General features: G+C 36.4%; 1 protein-coding gene across 3 annotated transcripts in view; it reads left to right on the top strand.

Moving 5' to 3' along the window:
• LOC121474663 (homeobox protein aristaless-like 4) overlaps positions 1 to 19,529 on the top strand; it is a 371,873-nt gene that overhangs the window by 315,291 nt on the left and 37,053 nt on the right. Inside the window, exon 1 of one of the 3 annotated variants that reach the window (XR_005983453.1) lies at positions 18,579 to 18,681. The exons of the other annotated variants lie outside the window; for them this stretch is intronic. The gene's annotated coding sequence lies outside the window, so the exon portion shown is untranslated. Of the gene's footprint in view, positions 1 to 18,578; positions 18,682 to 19,529 lie in introns of those variants that run through there. 3 annotated transcript variants of the gene reach the window in all.

Here is a 19,529-nt window from a genome sequence, read left to right as displayed (position 1 = left end):
CATGATGCTATTATTCTTAGAAGTTAATGTGGGAAAAGAGATGAAATGGCAGCTTAATCAACAATCATGCACACACAGCTAGAGTGTCACGTCAACTTTGCATTATTCCCATTTCTAAGTAATCACATTTCCAATGTGTATGGAAATGTGATTAAGATATCGTCTTATGTGTAGTGCTGACCTTGTGCGAGGTACTCATGTAAGATTTGGAAGGCAGGATGAACAGATCATATTCTAAGGAGGTGTGGTGGCCAAATGTAGATCTTCCCATGAGCTTCTATTTGAGGTCATGGTGACCTGATATGACAGCTTTATAGAATTCACTATGAAGAACCATTTCATAGTTGGAACAGCTAGATGTGGCTTTTCAGACTTCTGTCTAAGCTCTAGCTTCTCCACTGTGTTCCAGGTCTTAGGCTGAAGTCATTAGTAGCCGACTGTGATCTTTTGGTTGCAGTCCCCAGACCTTTCCTCCTCCAGCACCTTCCACTCTTGTGCAAGCCCTGATTCCTGTATTAAATTACTTTTATTATGGCAAAGTACAGTGGTTCTGTGTTTCTTGAATTTTTCTGGATTGCTGCATATACGAAAATCCAATTATTCAGTGGGTTACTTATGCAGAAATGGGCAGATTAAAGGTGTAGAATCAATAATCCATAAACAAGTCTTAATAGACTTAGTATAATAGAACTTAGTATATAGCAAAGCTACTAATTTAAATCATAAAATAAAGATGATATTATTTAAGAAATGGTAATAGGATATTTGGTTAACTATTTGGAAAAAAATAGTAACAGACATTTAATAGTTTTCATCAAAATAAACTTTCAATAAATTAAAAATTAAAAAATTAAAGCTAGCAAAAGTTAGGAATAAATTCTTGTCTTGTGGGAAAGAAATGTTTGTATACCACCAAAGCAAAGGAAAATATATGAAGGAAAAAACTAAGAAGTTTAACAATATGAAATTTCAAAATTTAAAGGTCGAAAATACATAAATAAAAATAAAGGAAATTTGAAAACTTGTCCTGAAAAAATTTAAACATGTATGTGAACAATTATATCGAACTATGATATAAAAAGATGGTATACATTAAGATGAAAATTTGTAAAAATTTTGGAGTGGGTTAGTGTGTGACTATGCATAGAAAAGAAAAAGATTGAAGTTACTGCATCATATTGTATTTCTATAATTAACTTTTGGAGTAACTTCCATACTGTCTCCCTTCATAGCTGTTCTAATTTACATTCCCACCAATAGTGCAGGAGGGTTGTTTTTCTCTACAGCACTGGTTATTTCCTGTCTTTTTAATTTTAGTTACTATGACTGGTATAAGATAATATGCTGAAAGTTTTGATACCACTAAGTGGTATTGAGTATGAATGAGATGGATTTTATTTTTGTTATGATCAACTGTATTTTATTTTGTAAACAATGAAGCCTAACTACATAAGCCATGGGCCCTGAGTTCAGGCAGGTAAGTTTTTGAATCTTGCATTTATTATTCATATGCCACTCCACCTAAATTTTTGCCTTGCCTTGATTATTGTTTTGTACTCTATATAAGGAACAGCCAAATTTTTCTTTAAAAAGCAAGATAATAAATATTTTTGTCTTTGTGGGCCAGGAGGCAAATTCGAAGATATTGTGAAGATGAGTATGTAACCAGGGAGAAAACAATAACACAAAATTTTATTGGCAAAACTGAAAAAAAAAAGATCAGAATTGAGTGCAGGTATTTTTGAACTATCAGTCTACTTATGAGAATAATGGCATTTTCTCCTATGAATAATATTTTGTTTAACAAGGATTCAGAGTTAGTATTCTCGGGCCATCAAAATCTATCATAAAAGTACGTTTATCTGTCAATGTTGATCTGTAATAAGACTTCCTGTGTTTCCCTTTGAAAATGTCTTTTTACACAGATAGGTATCACCAAATGCTGATATCTATCCATGAGCATATAATTTTAATTAAACTTCATTATTTTCTGGAAAACATTTGTGGAGTTCCTCTAAACTCTTCTCCACATTTGTTTTTTAGTGTGCCATTATTTTGCATATTAATTACTTCTAACCAAAGGTTAGATAGAAGCTCCTCAATTGCACTGTTAAATGGATTTTGAAATATGTAAGTTTCTTTCTCACTTGCATTTATGTCTGAAAAACACATCTGGAACTATATGTAGTTTGAGGTCAGAACATGTGTCTATTATGAATCTGTATTGGACTGAATATCTCACTTCTTTTAACTTTTGACAAAAAAGAAGTACATAAAAAGCTTGACATTTCTTGTGATTCAAATAACAATAGTTGTCATTGAGTTTTGCACATGAGTGCTGATTTGCCTTATAATTTAATATTAAATTAATTAGGAAATACAGTCAAGTCTGCAGCAAAAGCTTGTTTTCAAAACCATATAGTGGTCAGTAATAATGGCTTAGGGTGGTTTTTGTTATTGTTGGTTTTTTTTTTTTTTTTTTTTTTTTTACTAAGAAATACTTCAGTCTTGGCCCTGAGGTCAAAATATTTCAATTAAATGTTAACCACTGTTAAGCCATTGAACTTCCATATGGTAGGACAAGTCAGGTTATTCAGCTTCTACTTCTGAAAAAATTCATGAGAATCAGGGTCAGCAAAGTCAATGCAGCTCACTGTTGATTCTACTTGAACAATGACACACGTAGGTTCAACTATTTTCTGCAAGGCACTTGCTGATGAATATCACAATGTGTAAACACTTCACAGTTTCACAAGATTTATAAATGTATCCAAATTAGCCTTTTCTACTTCACATATACTTTTACTACTATCAGTTGTAACACATCTTAGCAGATTCCACTTCAGATTTATTGAATTGGTGCATTCCCAACTTCTTTGAAAATACTTTCATCTGTAGCTGTTCCAAAGCAAATTGTTCATAGAAGCTAATTCTTTAGTTACTTCAAACTCAGTGTTAACTCTTGAGTCATCAAAAATCAAAGAAACCTTTGAAATTATTTGCCTTTTTTTTTTTCCAATTGACTGTTGATACTGCTTTAATGCCCTCAACTTTGCAAGCAACCATTATCATGGAAAGGCTAATTAATATTTTTAAGAAAGTTCATTTTCTCTGGACATATTTCTTCAGTTGTTGCAATCAGCTGCTCAGAAGCTGAATTTGGTTACAGCGTCATTCTTGATTTTTACATTTTTGTGTAGGAATTCAACTGTGATGAGATACTCCATTTTAAATTTTCTAATTTTTCTGACTGTTACTTTCCTATGAGTTGAGAATATTGTGACAAATTCTTAATCTGGGAACATCAACATGTATTATATTCTATTAGCATAGCTGTAGTGCCACTGCATTATAAACACAATGTTTTGCCATATAACTCAATAACAAAAAATCCACACTCCACTCTTCTATTTTTGTTTTGACATGATAGGTATGCACTGGTGATAATAATAAAATAACATGTTGCCATAAGGTCATATGCATGGCACTCAAAACAATGCTTCCCTGTGATTTGTAGTACACCAAATAACACTTCAAAACAAGAAGAGTACCACATTCAGTCTCTGTCACAGCTATTCAGCTCTGCATTGTAGCAAGAAGACAGCCATAGACAATACCTAAATGAATATGTCTGTGTTTCAATAAAGCTGTATTTATGGACACTGAAATTTGAATTCCATATAATTTTAATGTTAAATATATGAAATAATATTCTTCTTTAGATTAAAAAAAACATTTTAAAATGAAAAACAACCACCCTTAGATCATGGGCCATATAGAAACAGACGGCAAGCTAGAATTGGCCAGAGACTTTAGTTTACTTCTCCTTGGTCTACTTGAGTCAAAATATTTTTGATCCCTATCCATTACATGCTATTTCTTTCTTAGTTGCCTTTTTTGACTTTTGCTGTCTCCTCTGTCTGGAATGTCATCTATCCATTGCTCCTTGCCTCCCTTTATTTTTGTGAGATAACTGCTATAAGTCCTTTAAGATCAGCTCATTACTTACTTTGCTAAAGCTTTCCCTAATATGCTCTCCTCTCTTATTATTTCCTTCCTTATTTCCATAATAATTTGTGCATAACCATTGTTGATCTTTTACCACTGTATTAGTTTTCTGTTTATGTATTTTCTTCCCCAACAAACTAAACAACCGAGGACAAGAACTGTCTTTAAAGATTTACCATATTGTTGACATCTATACAAAGAAAACATGTGATTTACGTATATATATATGTTAGATATATATAACTCAGATATGTATATGTGTACATATATTTATATGTATGTATATTTGTATTATGTATATATTTATATTTATATTACATGTATTTGTATATACATATATGTAAAAGTCTGCTTTCATCATTTCCATAAAACAGAAATCTTCAGCATCGTAATTTGTTGAAGTGGGCAGCCCGGGTGGCTCAGAGGTTTAGCCCCACCTTCAGCTTAGGGCCTGATCCTGGAGTCCCAGGATCGAGTCCCACCTCAGGCTCCCTGCGTGGAGCCTGCTTCTCCCTCCCTGTGTCTCTGCCTCCCTTCTGTGTATCTCAGGAATAAATAAATAAAATCTTTTAAAAAATGATACTTTATTGAAGTCATTGCCCACGCTTAGCCTTATGAAGTTTAGAAAATATTTGGAAATTTTTTTTTGAGCCTGTGAAGTTAACTTCTGTAAAGAAAGCCAGGTTGAGCAATGCCAATTCCATATTTTGCAGGACTTGATTGAAAGACTGCATACAGATGATTATCAAGTCATTTGTGATTAATGGGCCATTTACATATTCATTTCAAAGAGTATAGTTTTCTTCCATATTTCTTTGTGTTTCTGTTAATATTTTCCTTTCTAAAAAACAGGCTATATTACTGGACACATTTTAACACCACAATTAGTCATGGATGCAGTGATTCATCAGGTTGGCTTAAAAAGCGAAAGCAGCCTTGCCCTTCCTAAGCATTGACTGTTGGCAACTCTCTTTTCCCCACTCTGAATCAGACGTGTATTTGTTTGAGTAATCAAGAAAGAACTGTCTGTCTTGTGACCTTAAAGGCTGGTGAAAGGGAGCAACTGAGTGTTTTTGGCATAGTAAAGTTAGCAGAACAATGCAAATCTGTAGACCAGAGACTGCTCTGCTTGGCCACTTACTCTGGGCAGACTTGAATGTCACACAATCCTCTGATTGCCGGCAGGATTTTTCACCCTCTGCAGAAAACCATTTTAATATAAGCAAAATGGACTTCAAGTCTTATAAAAACAATTCTTAAACTCTCTCTGTGTGCATCTTATTGAATTCTCTACCTTCTATTAAGACCTGCAGTCTTTCCAAAATGACCATTCTGAATCCTACTGTGATAAGAGCTGGTTACAGACAGCTTTACACGATGGATGCCATTAGCAGAAAAGCACATCAAATAACCCTGCTGGGGAATGAATGAATCAGCCTAATGCTAATTTAGGTGAGGCAATTGGACCACACAGAGGGGATGTTGAAGCCATTCCAAAGATGAGAGAGAGGGGTGATAGCCAGTAAGGCCAAGAACTTTGAATAAAATGACAGATCTGCTGACAGTGAAGCTAAATCTGGCGGAAACAAAGGATTCACTTTCTCATAATGGATTAACTCATCCTATTTGCCTCTTAAACAATGGGTATTTTAAAGACAGAAGTTGAAGGAAGTCCAAGTATCCAATTTTAAGGATGCCTATTAGAGCAGTCATAAGAGAGTGTCTCTCTTTCTCTCTCTTCTTTCTTTCTCTTGGTAGGAGTATGCAGGAGGACATTTAACAAAGCCAGATAGTGATACAAATCACAATGCAGAAAAACATCCCTGTGGACTCCTCCCTGTCCTATGTTTGACATTCTTAAAATCTATGTCCCAGGTCTTGAAACCACGTTCTTTGGCCTGCCCTGGGAAATCTATTTCAGTACCAGAGCTATGCTGGTTACACACCTTTTCTGACTCATGTTGCCAAGTGATTTTATTCCAGATACGATTTGGGGACAGTTACGTGTACTGTTCTGATATCTTCCTAAAAGGAAATTATTTTGGAAGTAAAATCATTGATAAAATCAACTCAGGAAAATGCACTTTGTAAATATTAAAATATAAACATTATTAAAGGCCATGCTGTAAAAATACTAATTGATTTTCCTGTGTAGCAGTTACAATAGAACAACGATAGATTTCTGAGGGGAGAGTGAAAGGACCTCAATTTGAGAAATGTGAGGCAGGAAAAGTTTCAAATAATTATATTCAAGAGTGTTACCTAAGTTGTTACTTAAAAGACAATTCTCTACATAAAATAAAACACATAAGGCCAAAATGAAGGGAATGAGAGTTAACGTTATCGCAGGACACAAAGGTAAATCGGGTTTCTTTCTGTATCCCATTGCAGAGGAATCTCCTTTTCTCTTGGCTTCCTGTTTTCCAAATGGAGAAACTTCCTTGAACATGTCAGTCCCAGTTCTGGTCACCCTGACTCATTCCTCTCCCAAGGGGATGAGCAATTCAGAGCAGACTTGGCCCTGTGGGGGTGGCCTGGGGAAGGCCTGCAGTTCTCCAGCTCTGCCTTGGACTCGCTGGGTCCAGTTTCCTCACTCAGGATCTAAATGCTGGAGGGTATTTTTGACCACAGCTCTAAAGTCGAGTTCTTTAATCCACCTTCTTTGAGGCCTCTGGTCTGACTCTCCTTCTCTCTCTCAATTGGTTCTGAATTTAGGTAGGAAAGGGAGGTGTTATTTTTGGATGTTGATAAAGCTCCAATAGTTGATTATGAAACACAACTATGTGAGACATAATAGGTGTGTGTATCTAAGTATCCATTAGAAAAATTAAATAGAATTTATCTTCCTGAGAAGAAGCAAAACCAGAAAAATAGTACAAACCAAATCCCCTCACGTTTATTTGCTTATAGTGATGTGTGACACCAGAGAGACAGATGTGTAAAAGAAAATCGGCATAGAGGGAGCATAGGCGCTACTTGGTTCATTACTAATTATCCAGAAAAGACCTGGAAAAAAAAGACTGAAAAGAGAAAAGAATTATGAATTTCACTACTTCTCTTCTCCTTTCCAACAGAGAGCAACTACAAATACTTGAGAGGGAAGCATGGCCATAGACACTGTCAGACTATGCAGTAAAATCAGATTCCAGATCAAGAATAACTGATTTCAGGAATTAAATAAGGATCAATCAGAGTAGGGCATAGGAGATGCCATGGGGGTGCCTGTAAAAAGCTGCCCAGTGGGACGGAGTGGGGAATGTTCTGTGGGAGAGAGAGAACTTCCTTTCAGAGGAAAGGAGGAAGAACCGAAAGTTTAGTTAAAAGAAAGCCAGAGGCTGGAGGGAAAGAAGGGACAAATGATGGGAGCTACAAATGGCTTGATCAAAGACAAGCAGAGCAACAGAAATGCAGATCTGTGCTGATGTTTTTATTTGGACTAAGAAAGAAAATGAAACTCCTTACCTTTTCTTATCAAAAATTGAGCACTCCTCTTTAGAAGCTCTGCTTTCATTATAAAAGCACTCGGTGAAGACTATAAAATAACTATAAAATAACAAGTAAGGATCCAGTCCTTCTGTAGCTGCTTTGTCTGACAAGCATGTCCTCTCCTCCTTCTCCCCTTCTTTCACTTTCCACTCTCCACCTGTCACCACTCTACCACCTTCCATCGTCCCCTTCCCACCCCTCTACCTCCCGCCCCTTCACAGCCACTACCCCTCTGGAGAGAGCTAACTCCTACTCATTCAACATTCAGTGTAATGGCATCTCCTCCAGAAGGCTTCCCTCAACCCTTTCAATTCCCACTTACCTGTAAGCTTTAGACTGCCTCCTCTCAGATTCAGACTGGTCGGCCCAGTGTTTACGAACTTGAGCTGTACAGCCAGAGAGCTTGTATTGGAAAACAATCTCTGTGGTTTGTTGTCTGCATGATCTTGGACGAGTTATTTAACCCCCTCAGTCTAGTTTCTTCATCCATATAATCTGGCAAATGATAGTACACAGTCCATACAGTTGTGAGCCCTAAACAAAGTAATGTACACAGAGCCTGGCACACTGAAGGAACCCAGTGAAAGGTGGTTGTGATTACTGACAGTCCTTCTCATTCTCTAGCATAGCACTTACCCTGTTGCGTTCCGATTTTCTGTCTGCGTGTCTATCTGCATGTCTGTTTGCATGCAGACTATGAACTGGAAGCTGAATCTCCAGTGCCTGGTACAATGTGAGACCCTATAACAGTTCATTGAATGAATTCAAAGAGCAAGCGTATCCCATTCTCTGCCATAAATGACGCTGATGTCTGTGGTTATATTTCAGAAAGGGCACGCTAGGCAAAAATCTGTCCAAGTCAAACTATATCATTTTCTATTCTTTCAAAATACCTTTAAATAAAAAAGTGATTCCATAATCTCCTTTGTTAAGATTCTCTGGTCAGCATTTTCTCTAAGTCAAACACACACTTCTAAATAAAAGTCTATCACTTAATTTTTTACATCGGTGGAAAAAGAAAACAGCTGCCTTCATTCCCTATAAAATAACCTCTCCTACATGTAAACATTCACATTGGCTCTTTCTCCTCTTAGTAAAATAAACCTATTTCTTTAACCTTTTTAAATAGTCTTTTCTCTTCAAGCCCTTTAATAATTGTGTTCTGAAAAATAACTGAGTCACAAAGCATAAAAACTGAAAAATTTTATGAAGCTCCAAGAAGTGATACATCTAACACCTGAAGAAAGGACACCCACATAAAAATAGAAAAGCCACATTTATTTGAAACTAGTGGTCTGCAAAACATTTTTATACTGGTGAAGTCTTAGTAGTTTTAGCCAGTTGTACTAATTAACCCTTCTTATTTTTATAAAATATATTTCCAAAGGATTGAAATATTGATGAATTTAATATATTAAGAAACTTAAAATATTCCATTCTTGGACACATTCACTCTATTTATAAAAATCTGGCCTAAAATTTGAATTGATACATCCACTATGGAAAACAATAATGAAAGGTCCTCAAAAAAATTAAAAATAGAACTCCCAGATTATCAGGTAATCATCCTCCTGGGTATGTATCCAAAAGAAACGAAACCAGGACCTCAAAGAGATATCTATGCTCTCAAGTTCATTGTAGCATTAATCTCAATAGCCAAGATATGGAGACAACCTAAATCTCTGTAATTGGAGAGTGGATGAAGGAGATGTGGTAAATGTACGCAATGGAATATTATTCCGCCAGGAGAACAATAAATAAATCTTGCCGTTTGCCACAACGTTGATGAAACTTGAGGGCATTATGTTAAATGAAATAAGTCAGAGAGCAACAAATATTGCATAATATCACTTATATGTGGACTTTAACAAAGCTGAACTCATATAGAGAATAGAATGGTGGATACCCTGGGCTGGGGAGTCGGGGAGATAGAGAGATGTTAGTCAAAGGGTACAAACTTCCAGTTACAAAATGAGCAAGTTCCAGAGATATAATGGACAATGCAGTGGTCATAGTTAATAAACTATATTATTTGCAGACCTTTCTCAACTTACAATGGGTTTATGTGAGAATAACCAATAAACTCATCATTAGTTGAAAATATCATAAGTCAAAAATGCATTTAACGAAACTAACCTACCAAAGATCACAGCTTAGCCTAGCTTACTTACATTAACCTATAATTTGGCAAAATTAGCTAACACAAAGCCTCTTGTTTAATAGTGTTGAATATCGTACGTAATTTATTAAATACTGCACTGAAAGTGAAAACCAGAGTTATTGCATGAATACAGATGGTCATAAGTTTATCTGTTGTTTAGTTTGTTAATGTGTGGCTGACTGGAAACTGTGGCTCACTGCCACTGCCCAGCATCACCAGAAAGTATTGTACTTCACATCACTAGCCCAAGAAAATATCTAAATTCAAAATCCGAGTATAGTTTTTATGAAATGTATATTGCTTTTGCACCAATGTAAAGTGGAAAAATTGTAAGTTGAACTGTTGTAAGTTGGAGATCATCTGTACTTGAAAGTTCCTAAGAGGATAGTTCTTAAATGTTCTTATTACCAAAATGAAATGGTAATGGGCGCCTGGGTGGTTCAGGTGGTTAAGTGTCTGACACTTGATTTTGGCTCAGGTCATGATCTCAGGGTCATGAGATTGAGCCCTGTGTCAGGCTCCACACTTAGGATTCTCTCTCCCCCTCTCTCCAGGCCCCTCCCCCGAGCTCATAGGCACTTTCCCCCTCTCTCTTTCTCAAAAAAATAAAGAAAGAAAGAAAGAAAGAAAGAAAGAAAGAAAGAAAGAAAGAAAGAAAGGAAGAAGGAAAGAAATGGTAATGATGTGATGAGATGGAGGTGTTAGCCAGCGCTATGGTGGTAATCATTTTGCAATATGTAAATGTATGAATATTAATATGTTGTATAATTTAAATGTCCACAATGTTATATGTCAATTATATCTTGATAGAGCTAGAAAAAAATTTAATAATAAAAACTGGCCCAAGAAGAATTATCAGTAGGTTCATTGTAACATGATTCAAAACTGTGAAAAGTTCTAAACAAGCTATATTCTAACACTAGGGAAAAGGTCACAGGATAAAACATCATTATTTCAGAAAAATTCTTTTTTTAAAAAAAGATTGTATTTGTTTATATCAGAGAGAAAAGGAGCGAGCACAAGCATGAGAAGGGGGAGGGGGAGAGGGAGAAGCAGACTCCCTGCTGAGGAAGGAGCCCCATGCAAAGTGGGGCTTGATCCCAGGATCTGGGATCATGACCTAAGCCGAAGGCAGCTGCTTAATTGACTGAGCCACCCAGGCATCCCATGTTTCAGAAAAATTCTTGTACAACACAGCCCTTTCTACAGGAAGACAGAGGCAATGCCTTAAAATGATTATGTATATAATCATATATATGTATACATAATACATATATATATATACATAAAATATAATAAGATTTTAAGGATTCTTTTCGACATTTGAAAATGTTTGGGACCCCTGGCTGGCTCAGTCAGAAGAGCATGTGACTCTTGAACTCGGAGTCATGAGTTTGAGTGCCATGTTGGAGGCAGAAATTACTAAAAAAATAGATTTTAAAAAAAGAAAGAAAATGTAATGATAATGTGAAAGCAAAAGCAAAAATGGCTTATGAAATTGCATATTCAATATGAAAATTTTGTAAAATATTTTTTCAGTGTTTAAAATAAATATGTTGTGGTAGATGTATATTATACATGTGGCCATCTGTGGTTTGGGACTTGAAGTTAAGGGTCAACATTTGTACTAGCTTGACATTTGGTAAAATGAGGAGGATCTTAAGTGACTGACCTAACTGCAAGTTCCCCTCCCCATTCTGCTTTCATAGTAAGTCCCCTCACCCACCTTATCATGGATTAGCAATCCTCCTTATCACTAGGCAGCTTGCTGCGAATCCCTAAATAGTGGGCTTCACTTCTTTGCCAGCCCACTACTCAGGGATTATTCAAATAAACCAACACATCTTTCTGCTGAGGGAACTAGGAGTCATTGTCCCTCTTGATCCTACAAAGCCTGCCTTCCAGTGTCCTTGGTCACTGTTCCTGAGTACAACTCCTAGATACACTTGTGTGGGATGTGGAGTTCCCCTCTCACAGGCTGTGAGTATGTATGATTAGTAAACTGCTGCTAATCTCTTGGGTCCCATGTTGGGTAGCAGTGTGGAGCCATCCCTACAGCTAACTATAGGGCAGAAATCCCTCCCTTACCAGCAGGGTGAATAGTGGGTGATCAAAATACCACCCAACAATTGTTAATTAAACGCCTTTTTTATATTTGGTGAAATGCACACCAAAATACAAAGTGTCAAAGGCAGAAGCCTTTGTCCAGCCTTCTTTGTGGGTGGGATACGTGCATATGACAAGGTTTCCACCCACTCAAGTCCCTGAGTGTTTGACTTGCAATGTGAGTCATTAGGCATTCAAGGCAGTGTTCTCTTGCTGAGTGTGGCAGTGGTGGTATCTGACAGTTTACATAGAGCAGGGATGAAGTTCTCTTCTTTAGTCCCAAACATCATTATGGAAAGTTGCAGTTTTTGTGAAGATTGCAGTGTTGCAGTCAAGATAGGGCAAGTGTCATGATCAAGTATTGTGTCACATTGGGTCCTTGACCCTCACAGGTCCCGTGAGGACCCAATATCATTTTATGTTTCCTTATTGTTGAAAGTAGCCCAAGTTGGCTCTACTATTCCCAACTTAGTACTTTGACCAAAATAATAAATGGTATCAGGAAAAGTTACAGGCAGCCAGAGTCCTTAAGGAAATGGAAATCTGAGATTATATGACTTACTTACGTCTGAAGGCTTTGGGAATAAAAATGTCCCCAGATAATGGGATTCTAAGAATTAATTAATTCTTCATCTATGATTACCTGCGATGACAGGATTTAAGAAATAAATCTTCAGTGATCTGGGATAGAAGGATATGTATGAGAAATACAGGGATAGTGGCATAGGTAGGATGTTTCTAAGTGCGCCGGAGAACTTACAGACACTAAACAATATGTTCAATATCCAAAATTCTTGTCTCGATGCATTCAAGAGTAGATAATTTCCTTGATGATATGAAATTATCTTTTACATTTGTCTATAATGGAACAGTTGTAGTTGAATATAAGATTTAAATTTTATTCCAAGGGTCACCAAGTTACAGTTAGTTTGACTTATATTCTTATTCTCATGTAAAAGTTAGGGCATTTCTTAAGCAAGATGGAAGCCGATGAATTAAAATAAGACTAAATGAGAGGAATCAGACCATGAGAGTACAAAACCCCAAGTTCCACAGAATCTCCTCTGTAGGCATAATCGGCCTCTCCCCTGGCATGAGCCTTTCTCTGGTTTGCTTGGAGTCTTGTAACAACCTTGCCTAAGGGAATCCACTTTTCCTCATGTGTGCCTGTACCACCTCTCACTGCTGTCAACATAGCTGGAGTCAGACATCAGCATGTCTCAAGGGGCCACTTTCCAATAAAACAGGGAAGGGAAAGTTTATATACCAGGTAACTAGAAATACCTTATTAATCTGTGATGGCAAAAATCTAGGGAATGAATTTTGAAGGGCTTAGACTAAGAGGGAGCTCGTTTCATGTGAGTTCATTTTGCAAAAATTCACAGAGCTGTTCCTTTGTTATATATGCCCTTTCCCTTATGCATATTTTATCTCAACAAAGTTTTTCATCTCAGTAGATTGGCACGTTCAATCAAATCTGAAACGTGAAAATGATCCAAGTAAAGCTTTGTCTTGCTTTCCTTTCTGCAAATGGCTCCCCAGTGACTTCTGAATTCACCTTTTGTACATATCTGAATTCCTCCTGACAAACATTAGTGAAATTCATCTCCTTTTTTAGGTGCTGACCCCCATAACTGAAACAAAGCAGTTCCTTCTAAGAAGTGAGCAGGAAAGAATTCTAGGTGTACAAGTAGCCTCTGACTCTCTCCTTAGGTGTCTTTCCTTCTTGGAAGTTCTAGTACCTTGATTGTTGCTGCCGCTCTTACCTCCCACTTTTTACCACTCTCGTTCCGGCACACAGAAGCCCTTTCAGTTGCTTGCACTTAGAAAACCGAAGACAGGCAGATATTTTTAAGGCAAATTTAACTAAATAGGAATAAAGAAGCACAAATAGAAATCTGGAAAAAAAATTAAGCCTGCTTGAAATAGTTAGGTTTCCAATACAGACCTCTAAGTATTTGCTCTCTATCTCCCTCTTCCATCACTTCCATTTTCCTACTTTTTTTTTTTTTTTAATAAGGAGAAGAGTTGGTAGTAGGTGACCTCGGTATTTAGTGCAGAGTTGACAACACAGCAAGATAGGATCATGGTGGGGCAGCCCAGGTGGCTCAGTGGCTTAATGTTACCTTCAGCCCAGGGTCTGATCCTGGAGACCCAGGATCGAGTCCCATGTCAGGTTCCCTGCATGGAGCCTGCTTCTCCCTCTGCCTGTGTCCCTGCCTCTCTCTCTCTCTCTCTCTCTCTCTCTCTCTCTGTCTCTCATGAATAAATAAATAAGATATTTTTTAAAAAAAGATAGGATCATGGTGGAGCTAGAGGGAGAGTGAATATTTCTGAAGGACCCTGACTTGAAATCAAATGTAATAACTATTGAGGTTTGGGTTATCTCATAGACTGCGGAGTGTTGTATTCATATGACAAATAGTGGCAGAATGTGGGTGAGGAAATAGTGTAGTTGGAAGTTTAAATGAAGAAAAAGGGTATACATGTTGACATTGGGCAGCAAAGGATGGCTAATGGAGACACATCATATCAGTGGCTGACCTGTATGTTTTTGAATACCCTGAATTTTCCATTCTTTTCTGCAGCTAGGACTGAGGCATGCAATTCACTCAGATGCATCCATAGAAGTAGTTAGGTAAATTAAAACCATCACTTTGAGGCAAAAAAAAAAAAAAAAAAAAAAAGAAAAAAAAAGCCTTTTATTGTCTCATGAAATAGATTGGTTCTAATTTGAGAGTGTGTTCTCAAGGTGGGATCTTCACAAACCAAGAGATAAGTATGAAACTAGGTATGAAGTTCCTAGGTATGAACTAAGTATGAAAGGAAGCTAGACTTTATCCATTTCTGAAGTTGGACCAAATTATGAGAAAATTCATAGGGGCACAAATTCAGCTATTTATATGTATCCCCTGTAATACTTATTGCTTTACAGATCATGGAGGTTTGGTGACGATTGTTTATATTATCATTTTAAAAATCACTCAAGTACATTGGCAGATACCCCATGTCAACGTCAGTCTGACAGGATATACGTTAATGTATGTTAAACCAGCATATACTGAGGGATTTTGCAGCGTTTGTAGTTTTAATTCTGTAATAGTAGGAAATGGAAAGGGAATGCAAGGAAAAAGAAAACATCCCCCCCCCCCCGGAGCTGGGAAATATTTTGAATATGACATCACAATTAATAGGAGGAGAAAATGAAATTTTCCTAAAGCGTGAATTCAAAATTCCACAGGTTCTTGCCAGGCAGGGGCAGTCCATGGTCCAGCTGCAATAGTTGTGTTAGAGCCAAACCCGGAGATAGAAGAGATAAGAGTAACATAGGAGCCAAATATGTAATTTAGAAGAGGGAGAGCCTTTTAAAAGGAAAAGTGTGAGGTGCCTTAGAAGTCACATTCATAGTCAGAATGAAATTTGGCACTCTGATAAATTAAAATATCACTTGATTTCATGTAATGAAAAATAACAGGTTTTTCTAACCTATGCCCTTCATAGTAAGCCATTAATCGAAATCTCCAAGGGGACACTCAGAAAGTCAGAGGTTTTTTTTTTTTTATTTAATTTCAATTGAATTTTATGCTTAAATACTTGTGAACATCAGACTTTTAAAAAAATGTATGCTCATTTCCCATGTCTTTGTGAAGGACAATTTTCTCTTGTCAGCATAAAGATGGAGAGAAATGGTGAGTCTTGAAATAATGTCAAGGAGACCATTACATAAATTTAAGTTAAACTAAAATATGTGGGCACTGAGGCTGAGTGACCTACCTTGTTTCTCTGACCCACTTCCTTTCATGCATTTAAATGAGATTAGTCAACTAGTACAGATTTTGAAAAGAAAATCTAACTCTCTCATTCACTTTGAATCTTCTACAGATCAAAGGGTGATATTTGCCTATGGTTGTCATGGGTTGGAGGAAAAGCTGGGATATTTTATTGGATTCAACAAACTTGGTGAAAAGCATCACTTCTCTCTAGTTGGCCCAGGCGGTCTCAATATATTCCCCATCAAAAAAAGCACCTCCCCCCCATCTCGGATGCTCAGTAATGGGAACAACCGATGAGAAGGTGTGAGGCGGTTGTCTAAATGAAAAGAATGAACTGTGCCACTTCAGTCCTACTTCCAGACTTTTCTAGGAAGGTTTCAAGCACAATAAAGTCCTTTGAGTTTTGACCTGTTCTGTCGTATTGAGGTAAACAACTTTATTCTATTAGTTACTTAAGAATATACCCAAACACAGCAGCCCACCTAGTCCCAGTTAGGGCCCTGCTATTATGGGTTTAGAAAGACTAAAGTCATGTTTGCAGTTGAGTTTTACACCTCTGAAATTCTTTCTCTCCGCCTGCTCTGATTGTCCAGTCACCTCTGCCCTTGATCTGGCCTGTTTCTGTTAACGTGACACCTGGCTTCCCTGGGGTGGTCTGCTCCACGTCTGAATCATTCAGCAAATATTTATTGAGCAGCTGCAAGAAGCCAGACTCTGAGCTGGTTGCTAAGGATGCAGAGTTAAATAACATTGTCTGTCCTCTTGAGTCACCCACAGCCTGGTGGTGTGGTAGCAGCAATCTAGTCCTTTCTCTTGACAAAGTCCTTGATACCTAGAAAGCTTAAAATGATAGCTTTAGCAAGGAACTGAAATAAAGAAAAAGCAGGAGACACATCCTAAAAATAATAAATAAGATGAGATGGCATTCCGAGTCACATATGGTTGTTTCTGAGTTGGATTTTAAAAAGACAAAATGTTGGCTTACGTTAGATTTGCGTCAATAGTTTGTAAGAACCTGTAGAATTCTCAGGTTCTCAGATTCTCGAAAATCTCAGACTAGTTTTGTCACTTCGTGGAGATTTCCTACCTGGTCCATGTGATGATACATTTCGTTCTCTAGGATTCTTGCCCCAGTCCCAGCATAAGATAAGTAGGCATCATTCTCTGTTGTCTCCAAGTAGTCCTTCTTTGAGTTTTATTCCACAGTGAAATGACCTTGTGATGTTTTCTGTCCCCTTCCAAAACCTTCCCAACCAACCATAGCTTCATGTTCTTCTGGCTTCTCATAGCTTGTCTCCTACTTTATTAAGCCCACCTAAGTGCCATGATGAAGACACTTAAAGTCGTTTACCGTCAGTTTCTCGTGTTTAAATAGTGACAGCATTATTTATTCATTATGGTATTTTTATTAGCGTTTTCTGATATTACTATTAAACACTGGAAAATACCAGAGCAGTTAACTGGTATTCAAGTAGTCAACTATCATAATATTAATATTATTATTAATATTAAAAGCATATATATAGTTATATATGCATATATAGCATATATGCACATATAAAAATATGGTCACTATATATATATATATATATATATATATATATATATATATATAAAACATATATATATATATGGTTACCAGAAGCTATGTGGTTTAATTTATTTGGAATTTCTAGGAATAGTTCACATAGAATGTCACTACATTTAATATTCCATGACGCTTGGTGATATTTCTCACCAAATGTGGGAAGTATAGCTTATATTTAATAAATGCTTGCAGATTTACAAATATTGATCTCATGATCTCTTCATTTGCCTATAGCATGTATAATCTGGTACCTTTGTTAATGTTAAAGAGATCTATGAGATCTCTTTAAAAAAATAAAATTTTAGTGGCAATGAAGGAGAATAATATTTTTAGTATTATGTAATTAAATGGAAATGCAAAAATTTAAAGCTTCATAATCCATACTGCATTCAGTTGAACTTTCTGGCTCTGTAGGTTACAAAAGCCCAAATTTCCATAGTTGTAGAAGGGAAGATTTCCATATTTTTATTATAGTCTTTTATATGACTAATAAGTCTTTTATACAACTTTACATAATTCATTATAAGGTTTAATCAGTTGAGAAGTATAATGTCAGCATTTCTTCAGCACCCCCGCCCCAGCCCTACTTGCTTTCCCAAAGTACATTATTAATAGTTTGTTGCATATCCTTCCAAAGCCCTTCCTGGGCATTTGGGCAAAGAGACACACACTTTCACAAATGGGATGATACTTTATATATTGTTTTTGCAAGTTCACTAAAAAAACCTTACAGTGTCTTATGGATCTTGCATGTAAGCACATATCTTTTACTTATAATTATTGAATAATAGTTCATGGTACAAATGTATCATTATTTAGTTAATCCTCAATTGATTAGCATTTGGATAATCGCCTATTTTTTGCTCTTAAAATAATGTTTCCAAAAGTTCCTGTTCATACTTTTTTTTGCAACCTGTTTTGACATTTATTCAACTTTTATGTACCACAAATCTCAAAAAATAGAAATGGACCCAAATCTTTTTTTAAAAAAAATAATTAATCAAGTTAATAGACATATATAGCACTTCTCAGAGTTCCCATGTGTCCTTGTGGGGTTTTTGCTGTAAGAATGCTTAGCATGAAATCTACCCTCTTAACAGATTGGAAGAGCACAATACCATACTTTTTGTTGCACATGTACAAATATTTTTCGAGAATAAATATTTCTAAGTGGAACTGACGGCCCAAAAGGTATAAGCATTTTTAATTTGCATAAATCCTGCCAACTTAGGAGTACTATTTTTTGTACTTCCACATCGGGTTTTCTAGTATATCTGAAATAATGTCTGACCTCCTCCCAGAATCCTTGACTGCCTTGCTGACCACATTCCCTAGTATAATCTGGACTTAGAAAAGTTCTAAGATGTTGCAAGAGATCTGGGGAGGCCACCTAGGGTCATCATTTTGAACAACCCTGCCAACTCCATTTTTTGTGTGTACATAGATGGGCTCGTAAGACCTGGAAAAAGTCAAATGTGCTGCTTCCAATGTTAAGTATAAGGAATTTCACACTATTTCTTCTACTCCTTTTGGAACTTGCTATGGGACTCAACTATAAGGTAGGTACTTTCTCTTTTCTGATGGATAATTTTGGGGGGAAATCCTTTTATCTTATATTTGGCTATAGATTTAAATTTAGATTTGTAGAAAAATTTACCTTTTTAAACTAGAGACTGTAGATCTCTTTCAACATTATGGAACATTTAGAGAAATGCCTGAGATCTCTCTCTCTCTCTCTCTCTCTCTCTTTTTTTTTTTTTTTTACTGAGATCATTTTTAAGGTAACAAAGAAAATTTTTTAAATTCCAAAAAATAGAAATTATACAGGCTACATCCTCTTCTCTCAAAGTTAAATTAGTTGATATAGGTTTAAAAAAAGAAAGGAAAGAAAAAAAAGAAAAGAAAATAAGGGAAGTAAGTAATGGATGCTATTTATATTGACATGCTTGTTGAGGTTAAACCTTTATATATGAGGTAACATAGCCTTGAAATACATTTTTTTAATGTATTAAAAATAGAAAAGAAGCCCTAAAGAAAAAATAGCAAGGCCGGGTTTTATGCATATTTCTAAATCCTTGGCAGATTAAGAAGGCTAAAGGTAACATTTCTTGAATAAGTTGGGCTTATTAGGGTGTAATATAAAGCAACTTTATTCTTTTCCCATACTCTCTTAAGCTCAATTAAGTTCTTCCTCCCAGTTGAATGATCTTTCAGGTGGGTCACTCAGCCACAAGGACAATTGTGGTGAAGTCAGTAGTGAAAATGCCTAGTCGAATGCAATAATCAGAGCTCCAAATTTCATTTGAAGTAAAGCTTTCTGCCTTTCCTCAGATACAGGGTGGGTGTTGAGAGGTGGGGCGGAGCAGGGGGCAGTCCTCCCCACATAGCCTCTCATGTTGAGGTCCTT

This window comes from Vulpes lagopus, chromosome 13, assembly GCF_018345385.1.
Source record: "Vulpes lagopus strain Blue_001 chromosome 13, ASM1834538v1, whole genome shotgun sequence".
NCBI classification, from domain to species: domain Eukaryota; kingdom Metazoa; phylum Chordata; class Mammalia; order Carnivora; family Canidae; genus Vulpes; species Vulpes lagopus.
The sequence above is the reverse complement of the archived record's forward strand: the minus strand, read 5'-3'. Positions and strand labels throughout refer to the sequence as shown.